General features: G+C 52.9%; 1 pseudogene; it reads left to right on the forward strand.

The window, feature by feature from the left end:
- The first annotated feature begins 2,482 nt into the window (after window positions 1-2,482).
- Window positions 2,483-4,698, forward strand: LOC120654820 (annotated as a pseudogene).
- Window positions 4,699-5,058: the final 360 nt, after the last annotated feature.

The following is a 5,058-nucleotide window of genomic DNA, read 5'->3' on the forward strand; positions in this document are numbered from 1 at the left end:
GTCGGGCGGAGCTCGGCCGCCGGGGGCGTCGGGCGGCCGGGGGCACGTGCGTTCGGGGCAGGGGGTGGGGCGCGTGCGGCCGGGGCGGAGCTCGGTCGGCGGGGGCGCCGGGCGGAGCTCGACCGGCGGGGACGCGTGCGGCTGGGGGCGTCGGCGTCGCGCGGCCGGGGGGGCGTGCGGCCGGCGGCGTCGGGCGGCGACGCGTGAGCTCGAGGGCGAGTGAGAGAGAGTGAGATAGTGGGCGAGCGCAGCGCAGGCGAAACGGCTAAGTGTCCGCTCGTTCGCCGTGTGCCCAGATCTAGGACACACGGCGAACACGGGGGCACCCGGCAAAACTAGTGTTCGCCGTGTGTCCTGGATCTGGGCACACGGCAAACGTTTTTTTTATTTTCAATTTTAAATCAGTCTATGGAAAAAAAATATGGCAAAACACCACTTTGCCGTGTGCCAGGGGTATGGCACACGGCAAAGAAGTACTTTGCCGTGTGTCGTATCCCTGGCACACGGCAAACCTTATTTCTTTTCATTCAAATTTGGAAACATGTTTCACTAAATTTAACGAAATGTACATTGCAAAGTATTATCAAATTAACTAAACATATCACTAGAAGTCGTTATTTCAAAATTTTGTATTTTTCTATGTGTGTATATCTCAATTTAAATATTCCGACTTTAATTCTAAGGGTACTAAAAAATTCAAAAAATGACAAACAAATTCAGAAATTTATCATGATTGAACATGAACTACTTTTATGTGGTGTATTGCCCATATAAAAAGTTTAGAACTCAAATTAATACTTGCAAATCATTACGCATACACACAAAACTTAAATCTTTAAAAGTATATGGATCTTTTCCGGAGAAACAACAGTTTGTAAGCAACATTTGTGGAAAAAGTGAATAATCCAACCATATTTTTACCAGAGACTCCATATATGATGACATGAGATCGTGACAAATTTCATAATTTTTAGTTCACGTTTCGAATTTATATAATTTATAATTTTTTATCCATAATATTTTTATTCATGAGCTAGTTCAGTGGTTCCGGCTGTTTACTTTTATTTTGCCGTGTGCAATAGGGCCAGCACGGCAAAATCTAATGTTTGCCGTGTGCCTGTCCCTAGCACACGGCAAACACTAACCTTTGCTGTGTGCCTAACTCCAGCACACGGCAAAGGACACGCCGTCCACGAGCCATTATGGAAGCATCAACGGGTCCATCACGTCGTCGTGTGCTGCCCCGAAACACACGGCAAAGAGTAAGGTTCGCTGTGTGCAAACCTATGGCTCACGGCGAAGTTTGACGGCGTTGAGCCGTAACACACGGCCGTTAGCGTGGGCGGCCGGCCGGCGCACGTGGAGCCTGCTTCGCCGTGTGTCGTGGTTGGGAGACACGGCGAACTGTGACGTCGCCGTGTGCCAGTCCTGGAGCACACGGCGAACTTAATCTTTGTCGTGTGCTTTTGTTTCGCCGGGTGTTTCGTTTTCTATGCACGGCATATTGGCTCTTCGCCGTGTGCTCGAGAAATAGCACACGGCAAACCTTTAGGCACACGACGAACTCGCAGTTTCCGGTAGTGGGGGATTAGGTAATTTTACAATCTGGACCCGCTCTTGAATTGGGTAATCACACTTTTATAAATCACCTTTTCACTTTGAAATAGTTCCTAAGATCACTATATATTTAAGGTAATTTAAACAAAATAGGAGTTGATTTATCTTGTGTCTTTTTTATAATATAAATATATATCTTATTTGTTGGGTTTTTTAAAACAGGTATCAATAGCACGTGCATTTCCACTTGTGACCCACCGCCGCCACTCTTGGCCGGGGGGGCGTCTATATGTCGCGCTTTGCGACTTGGGGACGACCCATCGCAGAAGCGCCTCCGTCGTCGCTCCCCCGCCGCCCCCGCCTCCCCCGGCTCCGGCGCCGCCCCCGGCGCCTCCGCCGCCGCCCTCCACCGCCGCCAACCCTAACCAAGCTCGTCGCCACCGCGCCGCCGGCTTCTTCTCGCCCCCGCCGCCGGCCGCCGCCCACCGGGGGTCCTACCCCGCCCGGCCGGCGGCGCTCCCGCGCCGCCTCGCCCTCCGCCGGCCGAACCGTCGCCGCCGCCCGTCCTCCGCCGCCCGGGGCCCCTCCTCTTCTATCGCCGGCGACCATGGAGCTCCCCTCGAACCCAGGTAACCCGAAACCCTAAACTCCGCCGCCGCCCTCCACCACCCCGGCCGCCGGCGACCTCGCCGGCGGCCGCTCCGCCCACCAACCACCCCTCTCCGGCCAACCCTCTCCCCCTCCCCACTCCTCCAGATCACCGGCAGTCGCTCCACCTCCTCTCCTAGCTCGCCGGCGGCAGCAACAGTGCCTTCTGCGACAGCTCCGCTCCCACCCGCGCGCGCGATGAATAGCTTTCCCCTTGGCCGGCGCAATCTCTATTCTCTAACCCTAACCGGTCGAATTCCTCCAAGGGAATCCAGCCATGCCGGCGGCGGCGCAGGAGCCCTGGTCCATCCTGGCCGCAATCCCTGAGGTTGCGATGGACAAGGAGGCGGCAAAGCGCACTTTCGGCGCCTCCGCCTCCGCCTCCGCCTCCGTCGCCTTCGACGAGCCCCCGCGCCCCTCCGTCCTCACCGTGATGCCCCACGTCTCCCTCCCAGCCTGCCTCGGGCGCTACCCCTACGTCGCCGCCGCCGACCAGTCCGGCCTTCTCCTCCTCTGCGGCACGCACCCGATGAGCACCGACAGCATCATGATCTCTTACCACGTCTGCGACGCGGTCACCGGCGAGGTCGTCACCCTCCCCAACCCTCCGCGCCCCATTGCCTTCTACGGCGCCAACATCGGTCTCATCGTCAAGGGCGACGCCGGCTGTATGGTCGCTGCGCTCCAGTGTGGACGATGCCACGGCGTCGACACCGGCGCGGCCGTGCTGCTCAGCTACAAGGTGGGTGACTGCCGCAAGTGGCGCGAGAGGGAGATGGCCGCCTGCTCGCCCCGGATCCCCCGGGACTGGTTCCCCGAGGGCGTCGTCTCCCACGGCGGGATGCTCTGGTGGGTCGACCTCTCCCACGGCCTCCTCGCCTGCGATGCCTTCGCCGACGAGCCGGAGGCCCGGAGCTGCTCCACGTCCCGCTCCCGACGGTCGCCGACGAGCTCCCCGCCGAAGATAGGATGGACCGCGGCGCCCGCGGCTGCGTGAAGGTGAGCGGGGGGAGGCTGAGGTACATGCGGATCCATGGCAGCCTCGACGCGCCAGTGGTCAGCATGTGGATGGCCGTAGTCTCGACTTGGTGTCCTGCCGGGAGGTGGGAGTGGATCCCCGAGCTCAGTGTGCCCTTGGCCGAGGTGTGGATGGACGAGAGCTACGCGAACACCAAGCTGCCGTCGAGCGTCCCTGCCATTGCGCTCATCCACCCCATGGATCCCGACAGGCTCTTCTTCTTCCTCGGATCTAGCATCTTGGCGGTCGACCTGCAGCTGAGGAAGGTGGTGGGGTTTAGTGAGTTTGAGATGCTTGAGCCTCCTTGTGCACTTAGGCGGAAGCGCTCCTCTCGCTTCGTCCATGCATGGCAGCATGATCCTTCAAGCACTCGTATGTATATATCTATCTCGTATACATATCTTCTATCTTGGCTCCAATTTATTTAAACAAGCCTTCATAGCTTGTGTTCTCAGATGTTGTATCTCTGCAGAATATATGGCCAGTTTATAACGTGCTTGTAATCTTTTTGAAGAGTTAATTAGTTTGCCCTCCTCAGCTTTCATGTAACCATCGTCATTTCTTGTCTTAAAAGGGACTGAATCTGTATCGGCATGCTTGAGGCAGGAGAAGGCGATTGCTGCAATGAGCAGGTGACATCTTGGCCGAATTTTTGTTTGCATGCATATCAACTTCAGCATTCAATTAATATTTTTTTTCGTTTACTCTGGTAGCTATCCCGCCAGGCGGAGAAATGGTGCGTATTATATAATCTATGCAATTCTTCAATTATGATTGGATGGGATTTGTTTCGTCTAGGCTGTATAAAGATGAACAGGTTTCAACACCGGGCCTAGAGCTATATGTACACAAAGCTCATGTTTTCCGGCTTTTGCCTTACCTAAAACTGGTCCATAACACAACCAGTGTTTTGTCAAATTTACATATGGCTCTGGACCCGGAGTTTTGTCAAATTTATACTATGTAAAAATTGATCGAATGTCAGCATCATGTTTATTTTGTTTTTTTTTGTGGGTTAGTTCCAGCGTATTTGTACCCAATGGTGAAGAAAGTTTGGGATTTATTAACCAGGCAGGAGCAGGAGAAGGAGCAGCAGTGGCTGCAGCTGGAGCAGCAGTGGCGGCAGCGTGCCATGTGCCATAATTTTGGAAGGAGGTGTGGAATCTCGGAAGAAAGCAGAATCAGCCTTCCTCGTCTAAGCATGAATGAAAGGGTAGAGTAGCGCATTTTGTGCATGATTTGTCTGCCTCAGTAACCAGGATATTTATAAATCAGTAACCAGTATAGTATTTGTGGATCTTATTTTGCACATTTTCGTATTTGGGCTTGCATTATATTAATAACTAGGAGCCTTTCCACTGGTCTGCTATTCTGTTTGCTACACGTTTTGTATTCTTGATAGGTGGAATATATCAAGGACAAGGGTTGTAATATATGTTCCTCCACAGTACTTTGGCTCCATGAGTCATTACTGATAATATCCTCAAAGGGCGGTAACATAGTTTCTGCACTGCTCAAGATTGTTGGTTTTCTCGTCGCTGAATCATTGATATATCAGAAGGCAATGATGCAAAACTGGTGTGCGCTGATGGAATGAAACATTGTACTAAAGATACAAATTTGATAGGCTTCTTTGTCTTGAGGTGATGAATGAAGTTTTTTTTTTTGAAGAATTTGCGGGAGCTCCGCTTTGTCATTTAAGTAGAAGGAGAAGAACCAAGTTCAGAGTGCTTACACTGGCGAGATTACAAAAATTAAGTTCTCAAACTCTAGAAAATAGAAATTAAACATTAAAGGATGAAATCTCAGGTCGTCCACAGGCCATAGCTCTGCAA

The sequence above is a fragment of the Panicum virgatum genome, chromosome 1K (genome assembly GCF_016808335.1).
Source record: "Panicum virgatum strain AP13 chromosome 1K, P.virgatum_v5, whole genome shotgun sequence".
Classification (NCBI taxonomy): domain Eukaryota; kingdom Viridiplantae; phylum Streptophyta; class Magnoliopsida; order Poales; family Poaceae; genus Panicum; species Panicum virgatum.